Raw genomic sequence first — 14,843 nt, 5'->3', positions numbered from 1 at the left:
ATTCGAACCAGTAGTTCCTGAGATTAGCACGTTCAAACAAACAAACTCATATTAGTATAGATAAACATGTGTGGACACAATGGCCCTTTAAATGCTTGTGCTTTTTTGACATGGTGTTGACATAATTTGTACAGTGTGTCTATCTTATTTTATCTTTATTTATTTAACAAAATACTCGTATTGAAATAATTAATTAAACATATATTAATGTTTCTTAATGTACTTAACCAATGTGCATACGTCCACGATTTAGATTTAAGAAATCTATATTTGTAAATTGACGTCCGGTGAAAACGCTGCAGTGTAGTTTGTTCCGTCGCTTCTTCTACACATGCGCTTTGGAAGCGATAGCCAATTAACCGACAAGAGTTAGCTCTTAAATTTAAATAGAAGAATATTCATTGCACAAAAGATGAAAGATTAAGGCGGTATTTTGTAACAAATAAAGAGTTATGAGTAAGCAATATATATCTCAGGTGGCACTTCAGATCTTCAGACGAGGAATATTCTTCTTAACGAGAACGAGGGAATTCTTTATTATGGACTAAGCAGACGAGCGGGCGAAACGATTAGTGAACAAATATAAATTCAAAAATTTTATTTATTACTAGCTGTCCCGGCAAACGTTGTTTTGTCAAATAAATATTTTTTATGTGCCGTGTGGTTCCCGGCACCAATACAAAAAAGAATAGGACCGTTCCATCCGTTTCCCATGGATGTCGTAAAAGGTGACTAAGGGATAGCCTTACAAACTTGGGATTCTTTTTTAGGCGACGGGCTAGCTACCTGTCACTATTTGAATCTCAATTCTATCATTAGGCTAAATAGCTGAACGTGGCCATTTAGTCTTTTCAAGACTGTTGGCTTTGTCTACCCCGCAAGGGATATAGACGTTACCATAAATAAACCGTATCTACCGTATGTAAATAATTTTTAAGTAATTAAAAAAATATGTAAAGTGTGGACAACCCTTATCACTAAGGGATATGAAAAATAGATGTTGACTGATTCGCAGACCTACTCAATATGCTCACAAAATTTCATGAGAATCAAGTCATTTCGGAGGAGTACTGGAACGAACATAGTGACACAAGAATTTTATATATAAGATTACATGACATTTTAACATCACTTAAAAATTTACATATCTTTAGAGTTTTGGCTCTGTCTTCCCCGCAAGGGATATAGATGTGATTTTAGGTATGTATAAAAAAACATTGTAGAAGGAAATGTAACCATTTTATAGTTTTTTTAGACTTGGTAACTTTACTCGTAGAACCAGCTACGGCGTAGCTACGTCTCGTAGAGCCTTCTACGCCGTAGCAACACTGACTATGTCGAAAAGCTACAATAGAGTTAAGAATGTGGACGAAGCGACAGAAGTGTACAGTATATCATGCCAAATGAAAAGTCTCTCTGCCTACCCCACCGGGAAAGAGGTTCGGATTTGTGTATCTATTTATTTCATTTTAAAACCGCCGTGTGGTTCCCGGCAATAATACAAAAAAAAAATAGCACCACTCCATCTCTTACCCATGGATGTCGTAAAAGTCGACTAAGGGATAGGCTTACAAACTTGGGATTCTTTTTTTTTAGGCGATGGGCTAGCAACCTATTTAAATCTCAATTCTATCATTAAGCCAAACAGCTGAACGTGTCCATTCAGTCTTTTCAAGACTGTTGGCTCTGTCTACCTCGCAAGGGATATAGACGTGACCATATGTATGTATGTAAAACCGCTCGCCGCCGCGTGTCCTACGTGAATTTTAATAAGAATTTTTAATATTACCGCCTTTTTGCTCGACTTTGAACGTGCCGATGCGATGTTGGTGGAAAGATCCCTTCAAAATGGCCGTTCCGGGACCCTTGATTTAATGATCTCGTGGTTTTCGGGAATTTATTATGGCAGTTTGTTTATTGTGCCGTGTGGTTCCTGGCATCAATAAAAGGAATGGGGTTACTCCGTTTCGTTCTAGCGGTAGTCGTAAAAAGCGACTAAGGGATAGAGAAGGTAAAAAGAGTGCGTTCGTCCGACCCACCTATTCCATTGTTTTCGTATGATGGTGACTATAGTTTGTGAGAATGTCAGTATGGATGTTTGTTGCTCTTTCACGCAAAAACTACTGAACCGATAACGATGAAATTTGGTATGTAGATAGCTGAAGACCCAGAATAATATATAGGCTTTTTATCACGGAGTTCCCGCGGCATTGATAGGGTTTCCATGCAGGCGAAGTTGCGGGCGGCCTCTAGTACTATATAAACAGACAAAAAAAGGGGGACTTCATAATATGTGGTGATATTGACGAAACAACGTTTTATTTAACAAATTACAGCTTAAATTTCAGACTCAAATAAACAAATTAATTTAAAATCACTCATTATCCACAATACATTATATTAATTAGCGGTTTTGTACCGCGAATTTACATTAAATTACTAATCAGACGGACAGTCTTACAACAAAACATTGTTCTTACGTTACATACAACACAAACAACCTATAATAACGACAATAAGGCTAGTAACTATTATGTTAAAGCTCTATTTGCGTCCGCAACGAAATTAATTATTGTGTTAGCACCACGGATTTATATCATCAACGTATAGAGCTGACGCGACGTTACCACTAACTTTAATGAATAAGTAAACGCTCCTAATCAACGTACATACATATGGTCACGTCTATATCCCTTGCGGGCTAGACAGAGCCAACAGCTAGCCCATCGCCTAAAAAGAATCCCAAGTTTGTAAGCCTATCCCTTAGTCGCTTTTTACGACATCCATGGGAAAGAGATGGAGTGGTCCTATTCTTTTTTGTATTGGTGCCGGGAGGCACACGGCACTAGTCATTTATGCAACTAATGTACATACATTTACTTTACTTGAATGTATGAAATGAATGAATGAATGAAAATATATTTGAACAATATTCCTTAATGCCCATCTCGCATTTTAACCTTATCGATTCCACCACCGACGCTTTCCAGTTGCCTACTCTAGACCGTGACGTAGTATCTCAATGGGTGAGCAACTATTGTTTCCTTTACCGTTTACGAAAACAGCCTGGAGTAATAAGCTCTTGCCTCGCAATTTCAGGACATTTGGCTTACAATAATTTCTCACAGTTCATCTCACTCACGATAGAGAAATCCCCATTTAATTGTGTAAATATTTAAGGAATGTACATTTATCTGGGTTTTTTTTAGAAAGAAAACGATATGCGTTTGTGGAGAAAAATCATTGTTTATAATGACACTGATCACCGTATAAATACGATACGTTAATTAATTAATAACTAATCTATACTGAAGAGTTTGTTTGTTTGTTTGAACGCGCTTATCTCAAGAACTACTGGTTCGAATTAAAAAATCCTTTTTGCGTCTAATAGACCATTTATCGAGGAAGACTTTAGGCTATATCTTTAACTAGTTTTTGACACAATATTTATAAAAAATTAAAATGTTCGCGAGGTCTGAGTTCAAATTAATAGTAGAATTTTATGTTTTACCAGAGCGGGACGTACTTTAGTTTTTTAATACGTTTTAATTGTGATTTTTTTTACATAGTGAAAACTGACTACAAAATTCCTGGAGTTCTGTTAAATCCAGCTTAATGTTTTTTTGTTTTTGTATGACAAATGTGTCTTGTTTTTGTATAACAAATATAAACATGATATTCTTGTTTTCCTTACAAGTAAAGGAATGCGCTGCTTACTAATAAAGTTACAGTTACCGCCTGGCTTTTGTCATGGGGTACTATAGCTAAAAGCTTCTCCATGACAAAGCTTAGTGTACACATGCCGATTTTACGCGTAATAAACCAAATTTATACGTATCACCACTATATTTCCAGCTATAAATATCAATAAGGATGTAAGATATATATATAATTGGGATTCTTCTTTTAGGCGATGGGCAAGCAACCTGTCACTATTTGAATCTGAATTCTAAAAAATAATCACATCGCCTTAATAAGGAATCCTAAGTTTATAAGCCTATTCCTGTTGTTGTTGTCCCTTAGTCGTCTTTTACACCTTCCATGGGAAAGAGATGGATTGGTCCTATTCTATTTTGCATTAGTGCCGGGAACCACACGGCACAAATAGTAAATCTTACCTAATCGAATTAAGCGAGATTGTTAGATCTCATGAGCGGATTTTCGGAATATAATAACCGTATCATAAGTAATTACAAGTGAGTACTCGAATCGGTAACAAGTGCGTAATATTCTACTTATCTTATAAACATACATGCATACATATAAACACGTCTATAACCCTTGCGGGGTAGACAGAGCCAACAGTCTTGAAAAGACTGATAGGCCATGTTCAGCTATTTGGCTTCAAGATAGAATTGAGATTCAAATAGTGAAAGGCTGGCCAACAGTCTTGAAAAGACTGCTAGCCCATGTTCAGCTATTTGGCTTCAAGATAGAATTGAGATTCAAATAGTGAAAGGTTGCTAGCCCATCACCTAAAAGAAGTATCTCAAGTTTAGAAGCCTACCCCTTAGTCGCCTTATACGACATCCGTGGGAGAGAGATGGAGTGGTCCTATTCTTTTTTCTATTGGTGCCGGGAACCACACGGCGCGATCCAATCTTATAAATGCCTAAGTTTATTAGTGTGTATTGGTGCCGTGTGGTTCCCGGCACTTTTTTACTTACAAATATAAAACAGTATTACGGTACAAAGGCTTATCCCTAAGTGGGATCTCTTCCAGCCAACCTGACAATGAGAGGATCGCATGCAAAATTGAGGCAAGGGTGAACAACAGTTCATTTACGAGGTGTGATGCTTAAGACTTAAAGAATAATTAATAAGTCATCATCCTTTTTTTATATTGGAGGAGAAATTGTACGGATGATACGGAGAGACCGTGGGACTCCCTAAAACCCCTCCGGCGCTGCCTTCCTGCCATTTTGAAGGCATTATGGGAACGCAGAGCATTCTACCATGACATCGTCTGGCTCCCCCCCCCCCCCCATCGCCTTGACTTAACCAGGATCTTACCGTTGCCAGTAAGTTGTTGGACCACCCAGGACTTAGGTAAGTCATCATCCCTTGGTTTAAGTTCGGATTGCATCCTCACATATCTGGATGAGCTTCAGATCCGCTTTTGCGCAGAGGAACCTTACCTGTATTGGATCAAGGTTCAATCAAGGTCTGAATGTGCAAAATTTCCTCGAAAATTTCGTTCTTCATTACTGTAAATTTTCATCATAATTATTTCATGAGTACTTTTTACGTAAAAAAGTTACGTTTCACAAACGTTGTAGTTATAATGTCTGTCTAGTCTTTTGTAGAATTCATTTATCAGAGTTTATAATATAAGTCCTAGATTTAAAGTATCAGATATAAAATCATCCATCTAAATCAGATTAATAGTCCAAGCACAATTAATTATGTATTTGCTTACAATTCTGTTAAACTCATGACTCGTCTGTTTGACATGAAGTAGGAAAAATGTTTTACCATTGAAAAGGGGAAAATATTCTTGGCAGAATGCCTCATTTCCCATGCCTCCGTCAGTGTCCTATTGGAAACAATATGGAGACCATGTCTCCATACACCACCATCTTGGCATATTTCGGAGTAAGTGTTCCAATTTCAAATTTATAAAAAACATTAACTGTTTAAAAACTAGCGGTGAATATTTTTTCTTTTTTTTTTTGTATTGCCTTTTTTTAATTCCTTATTTGATTTTGCTCAACGCATGCGTAGATTCCTTGTTTTTCGCGCGATGATGTCACCGCATGAATGTTTACACTGCCGGATTAAATAGGTCAGTGGTTATTTGACGCGATGTGTCGAGTGCGTGCCATTATATTTTGTCGCTTGTTTGCACGTGGTACTTTGATGCGGGTTTTTTATTTGCATCTGTGGCTTCAAATTTTTAGATACCGTTCAATTTAATTTGGTGAATTCTGTTCAGTTTTGCGATTGGTTGTTCAAGTTCACGTAAAAGTATTATTTGTGCTACTTATAACTAACAAAAATGGGTATGTCTTTGTTAAACAAAATCCTGCCTCTTTCGACGGGGTAGGCACTAGATCTTTCCACTTCCCATAATCCAGCGTACTCCTTTTTGTTCAATCATCAAATTATTGAAGAAAAAGAATACAAGCTCAATGATATCATGAAATGATACAAGGAGAGAGTACTTATAAGGTTAGTTGTGCTTGACTGGAACTTTTATCAAAATGTTCTTGATATGATAAGATACATTCGTCTCAGCATTTCCAAATTAACAATTGCATTGGTATTGCATAACATACATACATACCTATGTACAATGGTCACATCTATATCCCTTGTGGGGTAGACAGAGCCAACAGTATTGACTGATAGGTCACGTTCAGCTATTTGGCTAAATGATAGAATTGAGATTCAAATAGTGACAGGTTGCTATCCCATCGCCTTAAAAAAAAGAATCCCTAGTTTGCCTATTCCTGAGTCGCCTTTAACGACATCCATGGGAAAGAGATGAAGTCGTCCTATTCTTTTTTGTATTGGTGCCGGGAACCACACGGCGCTATTATTGCATAAATTGAACAAAATACCTACATACGTAAAAGTACATATTTTTTTATCTCAATAATAATATTTTTTCATATTTTTTTGCTAACTTTATCATCTCATTTCAGCTATACCTCCTTTTCATGCTGATATTCTTCGTTATATTATGTCTGCTTTGCGGATGCATCCTTTTATGGTACTACAGGAGACACAGTCCAGAATTCGTGTCCGGGACAAGAGAAGACACGCCTATACGAAGACCATGTCATAATGATTTCTAACGACTGTGATTATAAGTGTACCTATTAACAGTGCCAAATTTAAATGTTTTAGAAAGTGAATTATAAAATAATACATACATATGGTCACGTCTATATCCCCTGCGGGGTAGACAGAGCCAACAGTCTTGAAAAGACTGAATGGCCACGTTCAGCTATTTGGCTTAACGATAGAATTAAGATTCAAATAGTGACAGGTTGCTAGCCCATCGCCTAAAAAAGAATCCCATGTTTGTAAGCCTATCCCTTAGTCGCCTTTTACGACATCAATGGGAAAGAGATGTAGTGGTCCTATTCTTTTTTGTATTGGTGCCGGGAGCCACACGGCACATAAAATAATATAAAATAATATTGCTAAATTAAAAACTTTGAAATTTATAATTTTTATGTATTTATGAGTATGCTTGAATGTCCATATTTAATCCATTGAACTTATTAAATATTATATTAATGTGTATAAATTTGAAAAATAGAAATTATTTTTACCTTTAAGTAATAAAGTAATTTAAGATGTATCTACCTATGTAGTATTGAAAAGTGCCACTTAAATAAATTTTAGAATATATTTACAAATTTTAAAAATGTTCGAACTGTAATTATAATTCGCAAATTTATTTCCATTACATTTAAGTAAGATACAGTTTAAATGTAGCATGCTAATTAAATTTATTTTAAGGAGTGCCGTTTAATTAGACTACAATAATTTTCACAGAATTCAACGTTCATATTTTTAGTTCTTAAAGTAAAATAAAATATTTGTAACTTACGTATTAATAGCTTTATCGTATTAAGTGATAAAAAACAAGTGCCGAAATCTTTAATCATGATAAATGAATAAATATATACGTAGAAGTTCGAGACTTGTGTTATGTGATAATAACTCAACGATACTATATTTTATAATAAATACTAAAGATAAACATCCAAGACCCAGGCCAATCAGAAAAAGTTCTTTTCTCATAATGCCCTGGCCGGGATTCGAACCCGGGACCTTCTATGACACAGACAAGCGTACTACCGCTGCGCCACAGAGGCCGTCCCTGTAGATAGAGATGAACTAACTGATTGTCCATTTTAATATGATAAAATGATATTTTATCATTCATATTATATAATCACGTCTATAACCCTTGCGGGGTAGACAGAGCCGGCAGTTTTGATAGACCGTAGTTTTGTGGCCTATCAGCCACATTATATACTACTAATTTACTTAAACCAAATACAACAAATAAATATATTAATATTAACGCTGATTTATTTTTATTACTTAATATTTTACCCTCACCGTCCTTAAGACATCTACCAATAGAAAAAGATTAGGACCACTTTCCGTAATTAGGAGTATTTTTCCGTCATTCGAATGTCGTTAAAGGCGACTAAAGGATAGGTTTATAAACTTGGGATTCTTCTTTTAGGCGACGGGCTAGATACCTCTCACTATATGAATCTCAATTCTATCAGTTTATTCAAAACTGTTTGCTCCGTCTACCTCGCAAGGTATTCAGACGTGATTATATGTATGTTATATGCCTACTCAAAGTCGCTTATTACAACGATGAAAAAGAGATGAAGAAAAATTAGCGCCAGGTACCACGGGGCAGAAGAGAATTCTTACTTACATAAAATCACGCCTCTTTCCCGGAGGGGTAGGCAGAGACTACATCTTTCCACTTGCCACGATCTCTGCATACTTCCTTCGCTTCATCCACATTCATAACTCTCTTCATGCAAGCTTTTCGGTTTCGGGTACTCTTGACCTGACTTTTTACCGGGACGTCCTTAATTTGATCATGATACGTTCGTCTAGGCCTTCCCACCCCGACCTTTCCCTCCACGCACTCCTTGTATATCTGCTTAGTCATCCTGCTTTCATTCATCCTATCCACATGACCGAACCATCTTAAAAAGAAGAAGAGAATATCTTAACAAATATTTAACATAAATAAAATATTATGACGAATGTTTTAAATTACAAAGTTCTTAATGACTGATTACAATCTTGGGCCGAATTCAAATTAATTTCATTGTAATTTATTTCGGGCATAAATTGTGTGGAGGCGAGAACATTCTTCTAATTTCGCGAGGATTACATGGATTTCACAACGTTTTTGAAATATTGCTTGATTATTATTTCGAGCATTCTATCCTGACAGCCATTAAAATATTGGTAGGCCACGTTCGGCTTAATGATAGAATTGAGATTCAAATAGTGACAGGTTGCTAGCCCATCGCCTAAAAAAGAATACTTTAGTTTATAAGGCTATCCCTTTGTCGCCTTTTAAGACATCCATGGGAAAGAGATGTAATGGTCAAATATTTTTATTTTTATTACAGAAACATATATTATACTAGAGGCCTTTCTTCATCTCTTTTTCATCGTTGTAATAAGCGACTTTGAGTAGGCATATAGGTACATACATATAATCACTTCTGAATACCTTGCGAGGTAGACGGAGCCATCAGTTTTGAAAAGACTGATAGAATTGAGATTCAAATAGTGACAGGTTGCTAGCCCATCGCCTTAAAGAAGTATCCCTTAGTTTATTGGGCTATCCCTTAGTCGTCGTTTACGACACCAATGAGCAAGAGATGGAATGGTCACATTTTTTTATTTTTATTACAGAAACATATTACTAGAGGCCGCCCGCGACTTCGTCCCCGTGGAAACCCTATCAATACCGCAGGAACTCCGGGATAAAAAGTAGCCTATATGTTATTCTGGGTCTTCAGCTACCTACACACCAAATTTCATCGTAATCAGTTCAGTAGTTTTTGCGTGAAAGAGTAACAAACATCCATACTGACATCCTGACATACAAACTTTCGCATTTATAATATTAGTAGGATTTCATATTTAGATCAAAAAAAGGATTGAGCGACATTTTGAAGACTATACACTAGGGTGTCCCAGGCTATAAGGGCGATTTTTTTTTTTGGGAATTTGGGTACGCATACCCTCTATTTTTTTTCGATTTGACCCATAAGTCTTAAATATGAAGTATTATTGCAATCTGATAATAGAAACCCGTGCCGACTTAGCTTCAAAGTTTGAATCTGAAAGCTAGTATGGAGAAATAGGGAAGATAAGGGAGATTTAAGAACTTAATTTCAATCCAATAAATAAAACATAGTAACATCAGTAATAAATAGTAATAAGGGCTTTATTTTTCATATTTCCTTTTCAGAGTTTGCTTTTCTGTCTGGATATATCTGCCTATGTTCTTGTACGCAACGTAATAAAACTTGTTTCTGTTCCTCTTCGACAGTGATCAAGCCATGAAAGTCTTGCATCAACTTGACTGCTCTTTCGTCGGTATCGTTTACTGCTCTTAAGTTCTGTACTTTCATTTAGCTTGTTGAAATGAAGCATTATTTGACCACAAAGAAGGAGACTCGTTGAGAAAGCTATCGTCAAGTTTCAGCCGAGTGAACAAAGATTTGCTTTTGGCGGAAACGAAGTCTTCGAGTTTTTTTTCATAGAGTGGGCCACAGAGTTCTTCTTTTGATGGCATGTACCGTTTCCCAAGAGCTGATGGAATCGTTTTGGACAAGTTAGTAACCTAGATTACTCTCTTGGTCTACACTATCATCAAAGGGAGACAAGATAGACACCTCGTCGGTCAAATACCACAAGTGCTGACAGAACTTCTGTAAAGCTGCCTTTGAGATACTTTTGTCAATTGCCTCGTAAGCCTTCATGGCTTTTAAAACGCAGGTCCTGGTAAGGAGCATTCACTGCCAAAATACATTGCAGCCAGGGTTTGACGTAAGATGTGACGATGAATAGGCAGACGTCAAGGAGGGCTTCCTTTTCCTTCTTTGCGATTCTGAATTGCGAGCTTATAAATGATATTTTTAGAGAGTAAATAACTCTTGCCATCCACCTAGCTTGGTGCATGGTGCCTGGAGGCCGTATCTTAAATTTATCTGTATCACCACCAAGAAACTTTATTGAAAGCTCTATTAATTCGCGATAGTCGTCTCTAACAATATCTTTAGTTAACTCACTCCGGTAAAACTCTAGCAGTTCATTAATATTTGCGTCACTCAGACAAGAAAGCTTTTCTTTATGACTCTTTATTTTCTCAGAGTTTATGTTTTTCCAGTTTTTTTGGAATTTTTTGGACAATTGGATGTCAGGGCTCGTCGTAATTTGGTTAATTTCAGTTTCGAATACGCCTTTCAATACTAATTCGTATACATGATGGCGACATGCAAATATAAGCATTTCCCTGTCTTATGTTTTCCAGGAGCATACAGGCGCCATTAATGCGACCTGTGTTTGAAGCAGTAGTATCACAGCACAGCATCTGCACTTTGTCTTCAAGATTCCAGTCTAAAAGAGCATTCCAAACAGCTTCTGCCTGTTCACGACCTGAAGAGTTGTCCTATTTAGGTACAGCAAGTAGTTGTTCTTTATCATCATATGTAATAAGTATCGGAAGACGTTCTTCTTTACATTTGCGTGAATCTAAAGCGAGCAACAGCTTCCCATCCCAGTGGACGGTTACAGTATCTGTTATCTTGTTCTGGAAATCAACTTTAATTGCTTCTGCGCGCTCTGTTCGCTTTTCCGTACGAACTCTTTGAATTGTTAACTTACTTATTAGAAATTCGTCAATGTTATGTCCAAGAGCTTCAATTGTTGCTTGTATTATATAAACAGAATTCCTCATACTTATCTAACACCGATCTAATGCAGCAACCAATTTTGGAGTTATGAAACTTTTCCTTTCAGAAATATAAGACTCGGGTCGTGTGCTCTCAACGGATATAGGAATTATTTCTTGTGTACTTTTTTTTCAGAATCAGATGATGAACCTTCTTGAGGAACATGAGATGAAGTTGAAGGCAACAGAGTTGAAAAGTGTTTAGCACGCCGTTTTTGCTCTTCAATGCTCATAACTCGCGCCTTTTCTTCTTTTTCGGCCAGTTTTTTGTCTACTCCGGCTAAGTGACCAGGCCGACCTGGCTCTCTCTGTCGCTGTAAGAAGATCCTATCTTCGTCAATCTTTATTAATTGAAGCGCATCGGCATGTGCAATATCAAATAAGTTGTCTAAGTTCGTAACAAAATCTTGTCGACGCTTCTGATACACATTTTGCGTCTTTTTAGAATTTTTTTGTAAATCCCTCCAAACTTGGTATAAATTAACTAATTTCTTAACGCAGTTAGGAAAAGATTTAGTTGGAATACGTGCCTTTTCCCAATAAATAATGCACTCACGAATAGCTAGATTTGCACTTTCATTTACACTTAAATTCACTTCACGAATATTGTAGAATAGAACTGCGAGTATTTGTCCATTTGAGGGAAGTTTTGAACCAGTAATTTGATGTTTTACGTTCCCTATTAAGAAAATATCCTTTTTTGAACTGCGTTACTCCACCGACATCTTGATTGAAAGAAAACAATGCGTTCACTCATAAAACAAACAAGTAATCACATGAATGTCGGTACGCGCGCTGCCGCGCGCCTAGTAAACAAGTACCCACATTTCCCGATGTAAGTCGGCACGGGTTGCCGTGGTTCTAAGTAGATGAAATTTTATATACGATAGTTTTGACATCATTCTAACAAAATTAGAGGGTATGCGTTATAAAAAAACAACTTTGATTTTTTTGGGACACCCTACTATACACGGGCTGAAGCTATAAAACTTTCAAAGTTCTCGCAACTTATGACCGAGGATAATATCAAAAACTTTGGCACATTAAAAAGACATTTTCGGATTTCAACAACAACATCATAATTCTATAAAGTTTTATCGTTTCTCGCGCTTCAGAACTTAAATATTCAGCTGTTATAAATGTTATGGAGTCTTTGTGGCAAATTCAACATATACCTACATACATATAATCACGTCGCTATAAAAACGTTTTACTAAAAAATCCTCGGAGTCTAAAACATCGCTCAAACTACCTTTTTCACACTGTGTGAAATTGCCATCCCTCACGGGGTAGACAGAGCCAACAGTCCTGAAGAGACTGATAGGCCACGTTCAGCTATTTGGCTTAATGATAGAATTGAGATTCAAATAGTGACAGGTTGCCAGCCCATCGCTAAAAGAAGAATCCCAAGTTTGTAATCATCATTTTAATCATCATTTATTTATTCCTTGAATATGTTCACAATATACATAGGTAAGCCTATCCCTTAAGCGCCTTTTACGACATCCATGGGAAAGAGATGGAGTGGTGCTATTTTTTTTTGTATTGGTGTCGGGAACCACACGGCGCGATCCATTCTATAAATGCGAAAGTTTATTAGTGTGAATTGGTGCCGTGTGGTTCCCGGCACAAATTACATTACAAATATAAAAGCACATCGGATATAATTTCGAAATTAGTCATAAGTAACATGGCTGAATTGGACTTTGAAAGTGTACACCGCCTTATCTAAATCAAACATGTCCGCCAAATCAACTAAGTTAATGTTGATCAGTGTGTTTGGTATAATGTCAATATGACCTATTTAACTGAGCAATTGCGTAAATCAAATTAACTGTACCACTTTGAAGTTACAAGTTGTACTTCCTCATCCTAAAGGAGGGCTGGTATTATTCCTTACGTACGAATATACAGTAATTAACTGTCTTAATTGAAAATTTTGTGCCGTGTGGTTCCCGGCACCAATACAAAAAAGAATAGGACCACTTCATCTCTTTCTCATGGATGTCGTAAAAGGCGACTAAGGGATAGGCTTATAAACTTGGGATTCTTCTTTTAGGCGATGGGCTAGCAACCTGTCACTATTTGAATCTCAATTCTATCATTAAGCCAAATAGCTGAACGTGGCTATTTAGTCTTCAAGACTGTTGGCTCTGCCTACCCCGCATGGGATATAGACGTGACCATAGATATGTATGTATGTAATTGAAAATTTGGCGAGATCACTGCTTACCGTTCACATAGTTTTCTTTTAAAATATTTTATTTTATATTGCATCGGCTGGCTAAGGTAGGGAAGTCATTTCTGATTAATTGTATAAGATATTATAATAAATTACCAAAAAATGTTCTTGAAATTAATGATAGATAATTTAAAAAGTACATTAAAGATGAGCTTTGTAGGAAAGCCGATTACAGTACGGAGGATTACATTAATGATAAACATGTGTGGCCCGAGCTTGACATAATAGCCTCTTAAATGCTTGTGCATTTTTGACATGGTGTTGACATAATTCGTACAGTGTGTACCTACATATTTTGTTTTATCTTTATTTATTTGACGAAATATTGTTATTGAAATAACTAGTTTTTTAATGTAGACAATGTGCATTCGTCCATGATTTAGATTTAAGAAAGCTATATTTGTATATTGATCTTTCTGTAAGAGCATTGGATACATACATATGGTCACGTCTATATCCCTTGTTGGCTTTCAATGATGCCCAAAATAACTACTCCACGCGGACGAAGTCGCGGGCGCAGTTAGTTAACTAATATTTAAAAAAAAACCCTGAAAAGTGAGAGTTACCTTTGCCAAAGTTAACGAGGTGAAAAGTTGTAAATTGTGTTTCTGAACGATACAAAATCAGGCGATAGGCACGGAGGGCCACTTGGGCGGCATAAATTTACAAGTCATTATGTCATATTGAAGAAATTGTTAAATTTAATGAAAATTCTTTTTTTCACTCCCCCTTTGATGGAATTTCCGAATATATTTGATACGACTTTAATTTAAGTGCCGTGTGGTTCCCAGCACCAATAGGAAAAAGAATAAGACCACTCCATCTCTTTCCCATGGATGTCGTAAAAGGCGACTAAGGGATAGGCTTACGAACTTGGGATTCTTTTTTAAGGTGACGGGCTAGCAACCTGTCACTATTTGAATCTCAATTCTATCATTAAGCCAAACAGCTGAACGTGGTCATTAGTGGTATGTATATTTATTTAGATGAAGTGCTCCTGCTAGAAAATAGACAAATCTTTTCTATAAATGTCTTAAGAGTACATTAAGACCTTGCTTTTATATATAGATTCCATGGTTTCCTGGTAACGAACGTTTTGCATCGCTAATGGTCCGCCCGAGTGACGTGTTTATC

At 36.6% G+C, this 14,843-nt stretch overlaps 1 pseudogene; it reads right to left on the bottom strand.

Annotated features, from left to right (window-relative positions):
* Positions 1-9,958: 9,958 nt before the first annotated feature.
* Positions 9,959-10,745, bottom strand: LOC132902331 (uncharacterized; annotated as a pseudogene).
* Between the last annotated feature and the right edge of the window lie 4,098 nt (positions 10,746-14,843).

Source organism: Amyelois transitella, chromosome 12 (assembly GCF_032362555.1).
Source record: "Amyelois transitella isolate CPQ chromosome 12, ilAmyTran1.1, whole genome shotgun sequence".
Lineage (NCBI taxonomy): Eukaryota > Metazoa > Arthropoda > Insecta > Lepidoptera > Pyralidae > Amyelois > Amyelois transitella.
The sequence above is the reverse complement of the archived record's forward strand: the minus strand, read 5'-3'. Positions and strand labels throughout refer to the sequence as shown.